The sequence below is a fragment of the Somniosus microcephalus genome, chromosome 3, assembly GCF_052327205.1.
Source record: "Somniosus microcephalus isolate GS21.2 chromosome 3, FLI_Smic_1.0, whole genome shotgun sequence".
NCBI lineage: Eukaryota > Metazoa > Chordata > Chondrichthyes > Squaliformes > Somniosidae > Somniosus > Somniosus microcephalus.
In genome coordinates, this window is record NC_140989.1 from 366,374,360 (window position 1) to 366,394,484 (window position 20,125).

Genomic DNA, 20,125 nt, shown 5'->3' on the forward strand with positions numbered 1-20,125 from the left:
ACTGACACCAAATGGTAACCTGGCATACGTGAACAGCCCCTTGTGTCTGTTCACCGTGACAAACTTTTTTGATTCTTCATCTAGCAATATCTGCTGATACGCATGACTCATGTCCAGTTTGCTGAATCTTTCTCCCCCAGCGAGCGATGTTAACATGTCCTCCATTCTCGGAATGGGGTACTGTTCCAGTGATGATACTCTGTTCACTGTTAACTTATAGTCACCACACACCCTTACGCTACCGTCGGGCTTCAATACCGGGACTATTGGTGCCGCCCAGTCTGAAAATTTCACTGGTTCTATTACTTTGTCCTTTAGCAGGCGATCTAGTTCCGCCTCAACCTTGGTTTTCATTGCAAAAGGTACCGACCTTGGTTTAAAGAAACGAGGCGTGGCATCACTGGCTACATGAATCTTGGCTGTGGCTCCCCTTAAGGTGCCCAGTTCGCCCTTGAACACTAACTCATGCTTCATCAGCACTTCTTGCAGTGCCTCTGTACTGTCCTCCATTTTATTCATTGCCTGCCATTCCACACTCAACTCACTGATCCACCCTCGCCCTAACAGGTTTGGCCCTGACCCTGCTACCACTACCACCCTAAGCTCTTTGGTGACTCCTTTGTGTTCCACTTGTACTTCGGCCGCCCCCAAAATGTCCACCTTCTGTCCTGTGTAGGTTTTGAGACTAATGGGGCATGTACCTAGCTCTGGTACTTTTGCTTCCCCCCATAGCTTGGCGTACTCAGTCTGCGACATTATGGTTACACTACATCCGGTGTCAATCTCAAACTTTACTTGACCTCCGTTCACTATCAAATACTGAGTGAGAGGGGGTACGTTGGGCCTTGAAGTGTCTATACTGTATATAGTGAAAACCTCCTCACTAGACTCACTAGACTCTTCCTCTTGTATGTAATTTGCCCGCTTTGTGTACTTCTCCCTCCCCCTTTAGCATGGTTCTCTCACTCACTGTCCTTTTACAGACTTTCTTTAAGTGCCCTATTTTTCCACAATTGTGGCACTTTGTCTTTGCAAACCTGCAGTCCTTTGCATAATGGCTCGTCCCGCCACATCGGTAGCAATCCCCAACCCCGACTGGTGGACTTTTCGCGCCAGCTTCCATCTGGAAAACAGCTCCTCCCACTGGTTTACTCCATTTCTCCTTGCTCATACTGTTTAAGTCCTTAATGTCCTTGTTAGCCATCTCCATGGCTTGTGCTTTTTTAAGTGCCATCTCAAACGTTAATCCTTCTTCTGACAGCAACCTTTGCTGTATACTGTCGTCGTTAACTCCGCATACTAGTCTGTCCCTTAACATGACTGTGAGCGTATTTCCAAAATTACAGTCCTGTGTGAGCTTCCGAAGCTCCTCCACATACTCAGTAACGCTTTCTTCCGGCCTCCTAATCCTCGAATTGAATTTCCATCTCTGTACTATTTCACTAGGTTTCGGATTGAAATGATTCTTTAGTAGACTCACCAACTCGTCAAAAGATTTTTCTCCTGGCCGCTCCGGGCTCAGCAGATTCCTCATCCGTGTATAGGTTTGCGCTCCCACACAACTCAGTAAAATGGCCCTTTTCTTTTCAGCACTGTCCACCTCGTTTGCCATAAAGAAATGGCCCAGTATTTCACAATACTCCTCCCAAGACTGCGACTTGCTGTCAAAAGGTGCCACGGAGCCTACCGTTCCTGCCATCCTTGGAGTCCGGTCACTTCAGCCAAAAAATCAAACTCCGTTTCGACTCCCGCGGCCTAGCCTCGTGCTTTTCCGACTAGTTTGCTAACCAACCCGAGCACCTCTTCCGAATACTCCAAAACTCTTCTGTCCTTTATTCTCGTCGCCATATGTGGTATCTTGAGGTGACCATAGATGGAGACAGACACAGGTTAACTCCTTAACATGGTTTAATCAACACTTGCACATAAAAGCTTCTGCCATGAGGCAGCAAAAACAAAGAGTACAACCAGTACAGACCAGACTTAACTCAGGAGAGCAATTGCCACAGCACCACCTGGTGGATCAGGTTACTCATAACCTCCCAGGTTACTGCAACTCTTGATTCCTCCTTTGTGTCAAATGTTTTGTACAAGTCAGGCTAGTAGTTAGCCTATTTTTTCCATCAACTGAGCTGGTTAAATTCTCAAAAAATCTAATGCCTGTATTAGATATCACTTTCTTGGACTCTAGTTAATGTTTATTTCAATAGATGATCTTTGTTTATAATAAGCTCGCGCACTTTCATGCCGACAGGCCTCTAATGCCCTGGGGTGCGTCTCTGTCACCTTTTTGTTTGAGTAGTTGAATTATTTTGATGATCACATTTTTGTTGTTTAACAAACAAAAGAGACTGTGGGGTTGGGATAGGCTCTCTGACTTTCCAGTACGAAACCGTTTGCTTTTAATGGATATTGTGTTTCACCATTTTTTAAATTCATTCACGGGATGTGGATGTCGCCGGCAAGTCCAGCATTTATTGCCCATCCCTAATTCTCTTCTTAGGCAGTCCCTCGGAACCGAGGAAGACTTGCTTCCACACTAAAAATGAGTTCTCAGGTGACTGATGAGTCCAATGCGGGACCTACAGTCTCTGTCACAGGTGGGGCAGACGGTGGTTGAAGGGACGGGTGGGTGGGGTGCTTGGGTTGATGTGCGCTCCTTGCGCTGTTTGCGCTTGGCTTCCGCTTGCTCCCGGCGAAGAGACTCGAGGTGTTCGGCGCCTTCCCGGATGCTTCTCCTCTGCATTGTGCGGTCTTGGGCCAGGGATTCCCAGGTGTCGGTGGGGATGTTGCACTTTTTTAAGGAGGCTTTGAGGGTGCCTTGAAGCGTTTCCTCTGCCCACCTGGGGCTCTCTTGCCGCGCCGGAGCTCCGAGTAGAGCGCTTGTTTTGGGAGTCTCGTATCGGGCATGCGGACAATGTGACCCGTCCATTGGAGCTGATTGAGCGCGGTCAAAGCTTCGATGCTGGGGATGTTGGCCTGAGCAAGAACACTGACGTTGGTGTGCCTATCCTGCCAATGGATTTGCAGGATCTTGCGGATCCTTCTTGCCTAATTACCTTCTTGAATACAACTGAGTGACTTGCTAGGCCATTTCAGAGGGCAATTAAAAGTCAACCACATTGCCGTGGGTCTGGAGTCGCATATCGGCCAGACCAGGTAAGGACAGCAGATTTCCTTCCCTAAAGGACATTACGACAATCCGGTAGTTACATGCTCATCATTACTGATACTAGCTTTTTATTCCAGATTTATTTAATTAACTGAATTTAAATTCCCCAGCTGCCGTGGTGGGATTTGAACTCACGTCTCTGGATCCCTCTGCCCGCACCCCCCACTCTCAGTATCTCTCTGGCTGTCACTTTCTCTGTCTCTCTCCCCCTCTTAAAATCTCTGTCTCTCTGTCTGTCTCCTCCTCTCTATCTCTCTGTCTCTCTTTCTCTGTCTGCCTCTGCCTCTCTATCTCTGTCTGTCTGTCTCTCTGTCTGTTTCTCTCTCTATCTGACTCTCTGTCTGTCTGCCTCTCTCTCTGTCTATCTGTCTCTCTCTCTCTGTCTCTCTCTCTCTGTCTCCCCCTCTCTGTCTCTCTCTGTCTGCCTCTCCCTCTCTATCTCTCTGTCTGTCTCTCTGTCTGTCTCTCTCTCTATCTGACTCTCTGTCTATCTGTCTCCCTCTACGTCTCTCTCTGTTTCCCTCTCTCTATCTCTGTCTGTCTCTCTCTGTTTGTCTCTGTCTGTCTCTCTCTCTGTTTGTCTCTCTCTCTCTGCCTCTCTCTCTCTCAATTCAATTCAATTCAATTCAAATGCTTTATTGGCATGAAAGTTTACAGGGAACCATGTTGCCAAAGCTTACATAACAAAAAGTACAGGTTTCCAACATTCTGTAGGTGTCAAACGTTTTTGACCCTCGTTGGGTGCAGACAGTATTAATTTAAACAGTCGTTGACCCTCGTTGGGTGCATTCAGTATTAATTTAAAACAGTCGTTGGGTACATTCGGTATTGATTTAAACATTTTTAGCGTATATATGCTATGGGTGTGCTCGTTAGTCACTCAATGTTCCTCAGGTTGTGACATGTTGTTACATATTGGGCACCAAGATATGGTCTGTCTCCCCCCCCCAGGACTATTCTTAATTTTGACAGGTCATCCAATTCTTTGAAATCTGGGGTTGTAAGGCTGAGCTTGTCAAAATATATGTTTCTTGTCTCGTTGAATTTTTCGCATTTTAGGAGGAAGTGCACCTCTGTCTCAACCTCGCCGGCCAGACAGTGATCACATAATCTATTTTCTTTAGGTTGCCAGGATTTCTTGTATCTTCCTTTTTCAATTGCTAGTTGGTGGTCGCTTAGTCTGTATCTGGTGAGGGTCTGTCTCTGTTTTGTGTCTCTGATGGTCGAGAGATAGTCTGCCAGTTTATATTCTCTTTTTAGGGCCCGGTAGCATTCTAATCTGCTTTGGCTTTTGGTTATTGTGTTCCAATGTTCCAGGTAGGTTTCTTTGCATTGTTTAATGATTTGGTTCACTCGGATTTGGTTCTCTCTGTTTCTTTGTCTGTCTCTCTCTCTCTGCCTGTGTGTGTGTGTCTGGGTATGTGTGTCTCTCTCTCTGCCGCTCTCTCTCTCTGCCTCTCTCTCTCTCTGTTTGTCTCTCTGCCTGTCTGTCTGCCTCTCTCTGTCTGTCTCTCTGCCTCTCTCTGTCTGTCTCTGTCTCTCTGTGTGTCTCTGGGTGTGTGTGTGTCTCTCTCTCTCTCTCTGCCTCTCTTTCTCTGACTGTCTGTCTCTCTCTGTGTGTGTCTCTGGGTGTGTGTCTGTCTCTCTGCCTCTCTTTCTCTGACTCTCTGTCTCTGTCTCTGTGTGTGTCTCTGGGTGTGTGTGCCTCTCTCTCTCTCTGCCTCTCTTTCTCTGACTCTCTGTCTCTCTGCCTCTGTGTGTGTCTCTGGGTGTGTGTGTCTCTGGGTGTGTGTGTCTCTCTGCCTCTCTTTCTCTGACTCTCTCTCTCTGCCTCTCTCTGTCTGTCTCTGTCTGGGTGTGTGTCTCTGTCTCTCTCTCTGCCTCTCTTTCTCTGACTCTCTCTCTGTGTCTCTCTGTCTGTCTCTGTCTCTCTCTCTTGAATTATTTCATTGTTACAGCTTGCCATAAACAGAGGGACAACCAGTAAATATAAGAAGAGTATATATAAATTATATGAAAGCATATATTTATACACTCAGGGATATATCTGTTTATGCACTGTATGGATAGATCTGTATTTTTGTGAACAAACATGAATGTTTTCTGATGCTTTGGCAACATAAGATGTAACTTGTCATGCCAATAAAGCGATTTGAATTGAATTGAATTGAATTGATCACACTATAACAATCGAACAGGGTAATCCATTGTGATAACAGAATGGATTTTTTTGTATTGATATTACCCGAAACTCAAGAAAATATTGAACTCGCTGACAACTTTCCTTCTTCACTAACATTTTTGCAACAAGACTTAATGGTCCTAACGAGTTCTTGTTTCTGCACCCTATCGAAATGTAGGACTTTTTATAGAGGCCATCCCTCCTGACTTGACTGATGGTACAGTCCTTCCAGGAGCACCCGGTTCCCAAGTTAACCCTTTCTGTGCTGTTCTTGGTTTTGTGTTTTCTCTCAGACACACCTCGAATATCTACAAATGAAAGAGATTCAAGCTGCTCCAATCACTCGAGCACGTTTACTAAATATATACAGGCAGTGTTAGGGTTCGCCTCTCTTGGAGGGGCTAAAACCTATATTCAGGCTACGAAAAATCCTGCAGTAATAGATTTCAAATATACAGTAATAAAATAATCTAGCTTTTCCACAGAAAAGTATTCGTAAAACCAGTGCATAAAAATAATTCTGGAATGAGAAAAGGGCATTTGACCGATCAAGCTAAGACTGCATGTATGATCATTCCACTGTGGACTTTTCCACCATCTCAAGCTGTTGATCCATTACTTTTAGGAATATTAAGTTTCTTCCACTACTTCCCTGAAAAGAATCTAGTGGTGCTAATAATATCTTGATAAATGTCAACCTTTAATCTCAATAGATATCAATCCAGCTCCATTTTAAAGGCGTCAATTGACCCTGAAACAAATACCTTGTCTAGGACAAAAGCAAAATACTGCGGATGCTGGAAACCTGAAATAAAAACGGAAAATGCTGGAATTACTCAGCAGGTCACGCAGCCTCTGTGGGGAGAGAAACAGAGTTAACGTTTCAGGTCATCAGTGTCAGCCGTGGCTCAGTGGGCAGCGCCCTCACCTCTGAGTCAGAAGATCGTGGGTTCAAGTCCCACTCCAGAGACTTGAGCACAAAATCTAGGCTGACACTCCCAGTGCAGTGCTGAGGGAGCACCGCACTGTCGGAGGGGCAGTACTGAGGGAGCGCCGCACTGTCGGAGGGGCAGTACTGAGGGAGCGCTGCACTGTCGGAGGGGCAGTACTGAGGGAGCACCGCACTGTCAGAGGGGCAGTACTGAGGGAGTGCCGCACTGTCGGAGGGGCAGTACTGAGGGAGTGCCGCACTGTCGGAGGGGCAGTACTGAGGGAGTGCTGCACTGTCGGAGGAACAGTACTGAGGGAGTGCTGCACTGTCGGAGGGGCAGTACTGAGGGAGCGCCGCACTGTCGGAGGGGCAGTACTGAGGGAGTGCTGCACTGTCGGAGGGGCAGTACTGAGGGAGTGCTGCACTGTCGGAGGGGCAGTACTGAGGGAGTGCTGCACTGTCGGAGGGGCAGTACTAAGGGAGTGCCGCACTGTCAGAGGGGCAGTACTGAAGGAGAGCTGCACTGTTGGAGGGCAGTACTGATGGAGCGCCGCACTGTCAGAGGGGCAGTACTGAAGGAGAGCTGCACTGTCGGAGGGGCAGTACTGAGGGAGAGCTGCACTGTCGGAGGGGCAGTACTGAGGGAGCGCTGCACTGTCGGAGGGGCAGTACTGAGGGAGCGCTGCACTGTCGGAGCAGCAGTACTGAGGGAGCGCTGCACTGTCGGAGGGTCAGTACTGAGGGAGTGCTGCACTGTCGGAGGGACAGTACTGAGGGAGCACCGCATTGTCAGAGGGGCAGTACTGAGGGAGTGCTGCACTGTCGGAGGGGCAGTACTGAGGGAGCGCTGCACTGTCGGAGGGGCAGTACTGAGGGAGTGCTGCACTGTCGGAGGGGCAGTACTGAGGGAGCGGCACACTGTCGGAGGGGCAGTACTGAGGGAGCGCCGCACTGTCGGGGGGGCAGTACTGAGGGAGTGCTGCACTGTTGGAGGGCAGTACTGATGGAGCGCCGCACTGTCAGAGGGGCAGTACTGAAGGAGAGCTGCACTGTCGGAGGGGCAGTACTGAGGGAGAGCTGCACTGTCGGAGGGGCAGTACTGAGGGAGCGCTGCACTGTCGGAGGGGCAGTACTGAGGGAGCGCTGCACTGTCGGAGCAGCAGTACTGAGGGAGCGCTGCACTGTCGGAGGGGCAGTACTGAGGGAGCGCTGCACTGTCGGGGGGGGCAGTACTGAGGGAGCGCTGCACTGTTGGAGGGGCAGTACTGAGGGAGTGCTGCACTGTCGGAGGGGCAGTACTGAGGAAGCGCCGCACTGTCGGAGAGGCGGTACTGAGGGAACGCTGCACTGTCGGAGGGGCAGTACTGAGGGAGTGCTGCACTGTCGGAGGGGCAGTACTGAGGAGCGCTGCACTGTCGGAGCAGCAGTACTGAGGGAGCGCTGCACTGTCGGAGGGGCAGTACTGAGGGAGCGCTGCACTGTTGGAGGGCCAGTACTGAGGGAGCGCTGCACTGTCGGGGGGGGGCAGTACTGAGGGAGCACTGCACTGTCGGAGGGGCAGTAATGAGGGAGCGCTGCACTGTCAGAGGTTCAGTACTGAGGGAGCGCTGCACTGTCGGAGGGGCAGTACTGAGGGAGTGCTGCACTCTCAGAGGTGCCGTCTTTCGGATGAGATGTTAAACTGAGGCCCCGTCTGCTCTCTCAGGTGGATGTAAAAGATCCCACTGCCACTATTTCGAAGAAGAGCAGGGGAGTTATCCCCAGTGTTTTGGCCAATATTTATCCCTCAATCAACATAATTAAAAACAGATGATCTGGTCATTATCACATTGCTGTTTGTGGGATCTTGCTGTGCACAAATTGGCTGCGGCGTTTCCCACATTACAACAGTGACTACATTTTTTTTAAAGTACTTCATTGGCTGTAAAGCACTTTGGGATGTCTGGTGGTCGTGAAAGGCGCTATAGAAATGCAAGTCTTTCTTTCTTTCACAGATGCTGCCTGACCTGCTGAACATTTTCTGTTTTATTCCCTTCTCTGGGAGTTTACTCCAGTTGTACAGTACCAAAAGGGTTAAATTCTCATCGCAACCTTGTCTGAGGCTTGAGAGTTTCGTTTTCGTGCTCCCCAGTTCCAGAATCAGTGTCTCGGCTTTAATAGCACCGCTTACTTCAACCTTACATACACCTTTCATTTCAAATTATCTCTCCTAAGTCGTCTGTCTAATGTTCGTGTATAAATAACAGTGATTATAACTATTGTGTTCTTCTTCTTCTTAGGCAGTCCCTCGGAACCGAGGATGACTTGCTTCCACATTAAAAACGAGATCGCAGGTGACTGATGAGTCCAATGCGGGACCGACAGTCTCTGTCACAGGTGGGGCAGACGGTGGTTGAAGGGGCGGGTGGGTGGGGTGCTTGGGTTGACGTGCGCTCCTTGCGCTGCCTGCGTTCAGCTTCCGCTTGCTCCCGGCGAAGAGACCCGAGGTGTTCGGCGCCTTCCCGGATGCTTCTCCTCCACTTTGTGCGGTCTTGGGCCAGGGATTCCCAGGTGTCGGTGGGGATGTTGCACTTATTCAAGGAGGCTTGGAGGGTGTCCTTGAAGCGTTTCCTCTGCCCACCTGGGGCTCTCTTGCCGTGTCGGAGCTCCGAGTAGAGCGCTTGTTTTGGGAGTCTCGTATCGGGCATGCGGACGATGTGACCCATCCATCGGAGCTGATCGAGCGTGGTCAAAGCTTTGATGCTGGGGATGTTGGACAGAGCAAGAACACCGACGTTGTGTTATTACAATGAAAAAAGCCAAAGAATGCAATTTGAGGTTGCAATTCACTTTTGGCATTATGCCAGTGATTTCTCACATTGACTATTTCCTGAGGAGCAGAAATGTATCAATACATCAGTGACAAGTGGACCTTTCCGCCGTTTCTCTCTTAATATCTTTCTGGTTATTTCCAGGGGGGATGAGGCCTTATTGGGTCTTGTAATTGGATAGCTCTCTGAGACAGGAGATGAAATTTGATCAACAAAGCTCTTTACGGTTGGGGTTTCAAGTAGCCGGGAGATTTGGTGTGAACAAAAATGCCATAGGTCGCAGTGGGATGTTGAAGTAGGTGACACGGGCAGTCCAAGTAAACAATATTAATTACATACAATTTACAGCCCATTCGGCCCAACTGGTCCGTGCCGGGGTTTATGCTCCACAACAGCCTCCTCCCACCCCTCTTCATCTCACCCTGTCACCATATCCTTCTATTCCTTTCTCCCTCATGTGTTTATCCAGTGACACGAATCTTGCCATTCATGTAGAAAAGACTTATGAAATAATACTGAGCAGCCTGCTGGTGGCGCTGTCCAGGGTGAGTATAAATACTCGGGCATGGGCCTAGCTTGCTCAGGACATTTTGTAAACAGGAACTAATGAAGGACAACTAGATCTCCATGTTGTGAAACAGTCGATTAAAGCCTTGTTTAATACTCAGACCGAGTGCCTAGTAATTTTCTTACATCATCCAGCTTCCCCTTAAATGTATCTATGTTATTCACCTCAACTACTCCCTGTGGTAGCGAGATCCACATTCTCACCACACTCATTTGCCAGGGATAGTCAGTGAAGCAGGTAATGCCGGTGGAGTCAAGAAACAATTGCAGGCATTTTGGAGAGAGATGGGATTGAGGATATGGTGAGAAGGCAGGTGGGCCTTTATTGCCTTTATTAGCCGAGGCATAGAATACAAGAGCAGGGAGGGTTATGCTTCAACTGTATAAAACACTAGTTAGGCCTCAGCTAGAGTACTGCGTGCAGTTCTGGTCACCACATTACAGGAATGATGTGATTGCACTAGAGAGGGTACAGAGGAGATTTACAAGGATGTTGCTGGGAGTAGAGAATCTTAGCTATGAGGAAAGACTGGATAGGCTGGGTCTGTTTTCCTTGGAACAGAGGAGGCTGAGGGGAGACCTTATTGAGGTGTATAAAATTATGAGGGGCATAGATAAAGTGGATAGAAAGGACCTATTTCCCTTAGCAGAGGGGTCAGAAACCAGCGGGCACAGATTTAAAGTAATTGGGGGGAAGATTTAGAGGGGACTTGAGGGGAAATTTCTTCACCTAGAGGGTTGTGGGGGTCTGGAACTCACTGCCTGAAAGGGTGGTAGAGGCAGGATCCCTAACCACATTTAAAAAGTACTTAGATATGCACTTGGGATGCTCTAACCTGCAGGGCTACGGACCAAGAGCTGGGAAGTGGGATTAGGCTGGAGAGCTCTTTGTTGGCCAGAGTGGACACGATGGGCCGAAATGGCCTCCTTCCATACTGTAACTTTCTATAATTCTATGATTCTATGACCTCTGAAACGGAGAGGTAGCCTTGCTGAGCCTAATGTCTCACAAAACACTCTCGTGCAAAATGTTGTGGACCAACACGTGCTTCTGTTGTTTTCAACAACGCATTTATACAGCACCATTAACATAGTAAAATGTCCCAAGGCGCTTCACAAGAGTGTTATCAGACAAAAATTGACACTGAGACACGTAAGGAGATATTAGGGCAGGTGACCAAAAGCTTGGTCAAAGAGGTAGGTTTTAAGGAGCGTCTTAAAGGAGGAGAGAGCGGTAATGAGATGGAGAGGTTTAGGGAGGGAATTCCAGAGCTTGGGGCCCAGGCAACAGAAGGCACGGCTGCCAATGGTGGAGCGATTAAAATCGGGGATGCTGAAGAGGCCAGAATTGGAGGAGCGCAGAGATCACGGAGGGTTGTGGGGCTGGAGGAGGTTACAGAGATAGGGAGGGGGCGAGGCCATGGAGGGATTTGAAAACAAGGATGAGAATTTAAAATCGAGGCATTGCTTAATGGAGGCAATGTAGGTCAGCGAGCACAGGGGGTGATGGGTGAACGGGACTTGGTGCGAGTTAGGACACGGGGCAGCGAGCACAGGAGGTGATGGGTGAACGGGACTTGGTGCGAGTTAGGACACGGGGCAGCGAGCACAGGGGGTGATGGGTGAACGGGTCTTGGTGCGAGTTAGGACACGGGGCAGTGAGCACAGAGGGTGATGGGTGAACGGGACTTGGTGCGAGTTAGGACACGGGGCAGTGAGCACAGGGGGTGATGGGTGAACGGGACTTGGTGCGAGTTAGGACACGGGGCAGTGAGCACAGGGGTGATGGGTGAACGGGACTTGGTGCGAGTTAGGACACGGGGCAGTGAGCACAGTGGGTGAGGGGTGAACGGGACTGGGTGTGAGTTAGGACACGGGGCAGCGAGCACAGGGGGTGATGGGTGAACGGGACTTGGTGCGAGTTAGGACACGGGGCAGCGAGCACAGGGGGTGATGGGTGAACGGGACTTGGTGCGAGTTAGGACACGGGGCAGTGAGCACAGAGGGTGATGGGTGAACGGGACTTGGTGCGAGTTAGGACACGGGGCAGTGAGCACAGGGGGTGATGGGTGAACGGGACTGGGTGTGAGTTAGGACACGGGGCAGTGAGCACAGGAGGTGATGGGTGAACGGGACTTGGTGCGAGTTAGGACACGGGGCAGCGAGCACAGGGGGTGATGGGTGAACGGGACTGGGTGCGAGTTAGGACACGGGGCAGTGAGCACAGGGGGTGATGGGTGAACGGGACTTGGTGCGAGTTAGGACACGGGGCAGTGAGCACAGGGGGTGATGGGTGAAAGGGACTGGGTGCGAGTTAGGACACGGGGCAGTGAGCACAGGGGGTGATGGGTGAACGGGACTGGGTGTGAGTTAGGACACGGGGCAGTGAGCACAGGGGTGATGGGTGAACGGGACTTGGTGCGAGTTAGGACACGGGGCAGTGAGCACAGGGGGTGATGGGTGAACGGGACTGGGTGTGAGTTAGGACACGGGGCAGTGAGCACAGGGGGTGATGGGTGAACGGGACTGGGTGTGAGTTAGGACACGGGGCAGTGAGCACAGGGGGTGATGGGTGAACGGGACTGGGTGTGAGTTAGGACACGGGGCAGCGAGCACAGGGGGTGATGGGTGAACGGGACTGGGTGTGAGTTAGGACACGGGGCAGCGAGCACAGGGGGTGATGGGTGAACGGGACTGGGTGTGAGTTAGGACACGGGGCAGTGAGCACAGGGGGTGAGGGGTGAACGGGACTGGGTGCGAGTCAGGACACGGGGCAGCGAGCACAGGGGGTGATGGGTGAACGGGACTGGGTGCGAGTCAGGACACGGGGCAGTGAGCACAGGGGGTGATGGGTGAACGGGACTGGGTGCGAGTTAGGACACGGGGCAGCGAGCACAGGGGGTGATGGGTGAACGGGACTGGGTGTGAGTTAGGACACGGGGCAGTGAGCACAGGGGGTGATGGGTGAACGGGACTGGGTGTGAGTTAGGACACGGGGCAGTGAGCACAGGGGGTGAGGGGTGAACGGGACTGGGTGCGAGTCAGGACACGGGGCAGCGAGCACAGGGGGTGATGGGTGAACGGGACTGGGTGTGAGTTAGGACACGGGGCAGTGAGCACAGGGGGTGAGGGGTGAACGGGACTGGGTGCGAGTCAGGACACGGGGCAGCGAGCACAGGGGGTGATGGGTGAACGGGACTGGGTGCGAGTCAGGACACGGGGCAGCGAGCACAGGGGGTGATGGGTGAACGGGACTGGGTGTGAGTTAGGACACGGGGCAGTGAGCACAGGGGGTGATGGGTGAACGGGACTGGGTGTGAGTTAGGACACGGGCAGCAGAGCTTTGGATGAGCTCCAGTTTACGGAGCATAGAGTGGAGCTCCTGAGCTCTGGAGGTAGATCTTTTCTTGTTCTTGTTCTAATCTTGTCCCACTCCGTTTTATAGAACTGGTGATGAAGGTTACGGTGTTTCATTAATTCAGCGTCAGAATTTCAGTCTTGATCTTTGTGTGAGCTCCACATTCACTTATTGTCTCTTTCCCATTTTGTAAGCTTTCTGTCCCTTTATCAGTCCCCTCGGGCAGCCTAACTTTCCTCATTTCTGAAGACCACCTTTTGCAGCCCACTGCTAACTCTTGAGCCTACCACGATTTCTTCAGTTTCCTTATAACCCCTTCTCATCTACTTTCCCCACTAGATATCTGGACAAACTCTCTTTCTGTAGCTGCTGAAATGAAAGTGATGATCTTGGCAGGCATTTAAATGTCATACAGGTAAGATGCGCATTATATATATGAAATAAATACTAGAAATACTCAGCAGGTCAGGCAGCATCTGTGGAGAGAGAAACAGAGTTAACGTTTCAGGTCGATGACCCTTCGTCAGAACTGGAAAAAGTTGGAGATGGAACAGGTTTTTAAGCAAGGGTGGGGACAGGGAAAGGGGGGAGGGGGGGAAAGAACAAAAGGGAAGGTCTGTGATAGGATGGAAGGCAGGAGAGATTAAAAGACAAAAAAGGATTATGGTGCAAAGCAAAAGGAGATGGTAATGGGACAAGTTAAGAAACAAAAGATGACTCTAGAAGAGGCGTAAATGGCAATGGCAGAATCATCGACAGCTGCCATGTGAAAAGATAGGGGCTGTGGTTATGGTCTGAAATTGCTGAACTCGATGTTGAGTCCAGAAGGCCGTAAAGTGCCTAATGGAAAGATGAGGTGCTGTTCCTCGAGCTTACATTGACCTTCATTGGACCAGGGTAAGAGGTCGAGGATGGAGAGGTCAGAGTGCGAGTGGAGCAGGGAATTAAAGTGACAGGCGACCGGAAGCTCGGGGTCACGCTTACGGACTGAACGGAGGTGACATAAATCAGTCATTCATGAAAGAAAGACTTATGAAATAATACTGCGCGGCCTGCGGGTGGCGCTGTCCAGGGAGAGTATAAATACTCGGGCACGGGCCCAGCTTGCGCAGGACATTCTTAACAGGAACTAGTGAAGGACACAACTCGACCTCCATGTTGTAAAACAGTTGATTAAAGCTTTGCTTAACGCTTAGACCAAGTGCCTAGTAGTTTTCTTACGTCAGTAGGTGTCCATCCAATCTGCGTTTGGTCTCCCCAATGTAGAGGAGACCGCACATTATGAGAGATGCACATTATGTTTGGGTGGAAAATAAAAATCAACGAGTTAGCAGAGAGGAGGTTACTTCTCCAGGTCCTCATTAAGCACACCTCTCAGGGGCAAATTTTCAGGCTTCCAGGTGACGTGCCTCAATAACTTCAAGACTCGAAGTTAGCAGAATAAAACAAGGCTTTTATTAGCAAAGAAAAGATGCCGGTGGCTGCACCTAGCTTCACCTGGCGTGCTGCTGTTCTACTGCAGGACAAGCCTGGACTTGTCTTAAGTAGGGCCAGGTATGGGCGGAGCCGACACACAAAGGGGGCGGTGCCCTATACACAATACAAGGTACAAACACCGGAGCAGGCAATACAATATATACAGTTAACTACAGAGTCTGATGAATGACATATTTCATCACACCAGGGGCCGGAATTTGCGGTTCGGAGGCGTAGCTCCGGAGTAGGCCTCCGACCGGGAAAAAGATCCGCACCTACCTGATGGTTCCAGGGCTTCGGAGACTCCGGGTCCCGGGCCCCCAAGCGTACGACTGCGTAAAGGCCCATGGACCCCAGGCACGCAGGCGGTTCGGAAACATCCCTGGGCTCACGTGGGCCAGGTCCTCCCACCAGGTCCTCCGAAATCTCCACCGTGGGGAAAGTTCTTTTGGAAGAATTCTTGCACGATTGTCGAAACTCCCCCGCCCATGTTGACATTGTGTACTTTCAGTGATGCATTCATATTGCGGAATTGCCTCCGGAGGCTGTTCAGCAAAGCTGCCGACAGCTGAGGCACCTGTGGAAACCGTTCCATTGCTGTCACTTCCGAACGGAATCCCCTGATGACGAGCAATGGAATCCCCAAACAATTAAAGAATTTACACAATTCTAATAAAAATAAATGTTTCCATTTTCACATTTAGTTAAAAGTCCCTCCAATGAAGCATTTACAATAAAAAATTTAATATTTTTGCGCCAGCGAAAGTGATTTTTCTTTCTGTTCAGTAGATCTGTCATGCATGTGCGAAAACCCAGAACTTGTGGGGCCTTTTTCAAAAGCTTACGACAGCGTAGGCTGTCATCGGCCCCGCAAAATCCAGGCCCATGTTTCCGGTGGGGAATAACGCAAGCTCACGTTGGGAATTTGGGTGTCTGATGCGCAGGATTCTCCGTCCACGAGCTTAAAGTTGGAAATTCATCCCTCTCGTCAGTCTGTGCCATGAGAAATTGAGAGTTTTGAGCATTCACTCTGTCTTATACTACTGTGCACAAATGGGAGTAATGTGATTTTTTTTTCCAGTAGGAATATTATTTGTAAATATCTTTCACAATGTACCTTGGTCGGAGGGAGCCAGGCGACTGGGTGTGTCACTGCTGGATAACTTGGCTGTGCTTACGTTCTGTCTCCCCTTTCTACTGCCATCAAACTGTAAGGCCATGTTCGGTTCCAGACCTTGAAAGCTTCTTCGGCAGCACCTCCCAATCCCGCCACCTCTACCGCCGAGAAGGACGAGGGCAGCAGGCGCATGGGAACACCACCACCTCCAAGTTCCCCTCCGATTCACACACCATCCTGACTTGGAAATATATCGGCCGATCCTGCATCGTCGCTGGGTCAAAATCCTGGAACTCCCTCCCTAACAACACTGTGGGAGCACCTTCACCACACGGACTGCAGCGGTTCAAGAAGGCGGCTCACCACCACCTTCTCATGGGCAATTAGGGATGGGCAATAAATGATGCCAGCGACCCCCACATCCCGTGAACGAATATAAAAAAGAAAGCAACTAGTATTTTAATAAAGCAACTTGTATAATTGTGCAATTATTTAAAAAAAAACAGGCCCTTCAACATTCCAAGTGGGGATTTCCACCGGGGGGTTTTCCCCCAAACAGTAATGCCAGCAGGGAATTGTCGGGAATATTGGAGAAATGGGGGAAAAGGAAATTCTACTCCAAAATCTCCACCGTGGGGAAAGTTCTTTTGGAAGAATTCTTGCACGATTGTCGAAACTCCCCCGCCCATGTTGACATTGTGTACTATCAGTGATGCAGTCATATTGAGGAATTGCCTCCGGATGCTGTTCAGCAAAGCTGCCGACAGCTGAGGCACCTGTGGAAACCGTTCCATTTATATCGCAGGGCAGCTGGAGCCTCATCAACTGTGTGCAGTGTGAGCTTGTATGAATGCAGTTGTTTTAAATAAAATAAAAAAATTGCATTTCTATAGCGCCTTTCACCACCACTGGACATCCCCAAAGCGCTTCACAGCCAATGAAGTACTTTTTTTTTTGAAGTGTAGTCACTGTCGTAATGCATGCAGCCAATTTGCACAGCAAGCTCCCACAAACAGCAATGTGATAATGGCCAGATAATGTTTTTTAGTGATGTTGGTTGAGGGATAAATATTGGCCCAAGGACACCGGGACAGAACTCCCCTGCTCCTATTTGAAATAGTGCTGTGGAATCTGTTAAATCCACCTGAGGGGGCAGACAGGGCTTCGGTTTAACGTCTCATCCGAAAGACGGCACCTCCGACAGTGCAGCGCTCCCTCAGTACTGCCCCTCAGACAGTGCGGCACTCCCTCAGTACTGCCCCTCCGACAGTGCAGCACTCCCTCAGTACTGCCCCTCCGACAGTGTGGCGCTCCCTCAGTACTGCCCCTCCGACAGTGCAGCGCTCCCTCAGTACTGCCTCTCCGACAGTGCGGCGTTCCCTCAGCACTGCCCCTCCGACAGTGCGGCACTCCTTCGGTACTGCCCCTCCGACAGTGCAGCACTCCCTCAGTACTGCCCCTCCGACAGTGCGGCACTGCCTCAGTACTGCCCCTCCGACAGTGCGGCACTCCCTCAGTACTGCCCCTCCGACAGTGCAGCGCTCCCTCAGTACTGCCCCTCTGACAGTGCAGCACTCCCTCAGTACTGCCCCTCCGACAGTGCAGCGCTCTCTCAGTACTGCCTCTCCGACAGTGCAGCACTGCCTCAGTACTGCCCCTCCGACAGTGCAGCACTCCCTCAGTACTGCCCCTCCGACAGTGCAGCGCTCCCTCAGTACTGCCCCTCCGACAGTGCAGCGCTCTCTCAGTACTGCCCCTCCGACAGTGCGGCGCTCCCTCAGTATTGCCCCTCCGACAGTGCAACACTCCCTCAGTACTGCCCCTCCGACAGTGCAGCACTCCCTCAGTACTGCCCCTCCGACAGTGCGGCACTCCCTCAGTACTGCCCCTCCGACAGTGCAGTGCTCCCTCAGTACTGCCTCTCCGACAGTGCGGCACTCCCTCAGTACTGCCCCTCCGACAGTGCAGTGCTCTCTCAGTACTGCCCCTCCGACAGTGCGGCGCTCCCTTAGTATTGCCCCTCCGACAGTGCAACACTCCCTCAGTACTGCCCCTCCGACAGTGCAGCACTCCCTCAGTACTGCCCCTCCGACAGTGCGGCACTCCCTCAGTACTGCCCCTCCGACAGTGCAGTGCTCCCTCAGTACTGCCTCTCCGACAGTGCAGCGTTCCCTCAGTATTGCCTCTCCGACAGTGCGGCACTCTCTCAGTACTGCCCCTCCGACAGTGCAGCGCTCCCTCAGTACTGCCTCTCCGACAGTGCGGCGTTCCCTCAGCACTGCCCCTCCGACAGTGCGGTACTCCCTCAGTACTGCCCCTCCAACAGTGCAGCACTCCCTCAGTACTGCCCCTCCGACAGTGCAACACTCCCTCAGTGCAGCACTCCCTCAGTACTGCCCCTCCGACAGTGCGGCGCTCCCTCAGTACTGCCCCTCCGACAGTGCAGCGCTCCCTCAGTACTGTTCCTCCGACAGTGCAGCGCTGCCTCAGTACTGCCCCTCCGACAGTGCAGCACTCCCTCAGTACTGCCCCTCCGACAGTGCAGCGCTCCCTCAGTACTGCCCCTCCGACAGTGCGGCGCTCCCTCAGTACTGCCCCTCCGACAGTGCAGCGCTCCCTCAGTACTGCACTGGGAGAGTCAGTCTAGATTTTGTGCTGAAGTCTCTGGAGCGGGACCTGAACCCACGACCATCTGACTCGGGTGAGAGTGCTGAGCCACAGCTGACACAAATTCACAAACAGCGTCTATTTTCCAGAAACCAATACTATGCCCAGTGCAGTGCTTTCACTATGACTGTAAAATATATTATTGCTTCAATGCATGTACTTGTTGAACAGATGCCAGGCATATGTGACTAATGTTTGCCAATACGGTACAAGGAAATGTCCAGTGGGATGTGCCGTGTTATATTGAAATACGTATTTGAAATGATTACAATTAAGCCTAATTGGCAGGCTTGACAAAAGTGTTAATTTCAATGCTGCACCTGCATTAATGTATAGCATGTGCAAATTATATATGGACAGGCCACTTACACAGAAATCTGTTACTTCCCAATATGTTGTGTGTACCAGTGTTTTCCATGAATGTAAATATTTAATTCGAATCAGGTAACACACATTTCCTTTTTTTGAATTTTACAAACATTGTACAAATGTCACATTCAGGACAGTATTTTTTTTTTGGAAAGAGTTCTTTGTGGCTCTAGATAGACTTCATACCAAGGATTAATAGTAAACGGGTTCAATCTCCCAGCTTTTCACTGAGTTCCCAATGTTAGCCAGGTAGAGGCCAGGAATTACCCACGACAACAATTGGATAAGCACTCACTCCCACTGAATTATTTGTCTGAATACTTGTCTTGGATGAGCCAGAACTTGCTTCAGCTTAACACTGGCAAAACTAAGGCCATCCTGTTCCACTCCCAAGACTAAAGCCATCTTGTTCCACTCCCACCAGAAACTCCCCAATTCAGTCACTTCTCCCTCAGGTTGAACCCAATGGTGAGCAAACTCAACGGCCTGTTTGACCCCCGAATGAATGTCAAACCTCACATCCTAGCCATCAGCAAGAATGCTCATTTCCACTTCTATAGCATTGCATCACTGTCCATCCCTCACCTCCACTGCTGCTGAATCTCACATCCACACCGTTAACACTTCCGAGCTGGATTTCACGAATGCTCTCCTTGCCTCCCAAGAACCACCATACACAAATTCTGACTGGTGCAAACACTTGACTGCCCACGACAGATCCCTCATCAAGTCCAAATCACCTATCACTCCTGTCCATACTGACTTCCACCGCCACGACCCAAACACATCGACTGCAAAAAATCATTTCGAAATTTCTCCATACACTATCCCCGACCTACTGCCGAAACCTCTTCCAGCCCCATGTCCCAAACCTCTTCCAGCCCCATGTCCCAAACCTCTTCCAGCTCCATGTCCCAAACCTCTTCCAGCTCCATGTCCCAAATCCCTTCCAGCTCCATGTCCCACATCTCTTCCAGCTCCATGTCCCAAACCTCTTCGAGCTCCATGTCCCAAACCTCTTCCAGCTCTATGTCCCAAACCTCTTCCAGCTCCATGTCCCAAACCTCTTCGAGCTCCATGTCCCAAACCTCTTCCAGCTCCATGTCCCAAATCTCTTCCAGCTCCATGTCCCAAATCTCTTCCAGCTCCATGTCCCAAACCTCTTCCAGCTCCATGTCCCAAACCTCTTCCAGCTCCATGTCCCAAATCCCTTCCAGCTCCATGTCCCAAACCTCTTCCAGCTCCATGTCCCAAACCTCTTCCAGCTCCATGTCCCAAATCCCTTCCAGCTCCATGTCCCAAATCTCTTCCAGCTCCATGTCCCAAACCTCTTCCAGCTCCATGTCCCAAACCTCTTCCAGCTCCATGTCCCAAACCTCTTCCAGCTCCATGTCCCAAATCTCTTCCAGCTCCATGTCCCAAATCTCTTCCAGCTCCATGTCCCAAACCTCTTCGAGCTCCATGTCCCAAATCTCT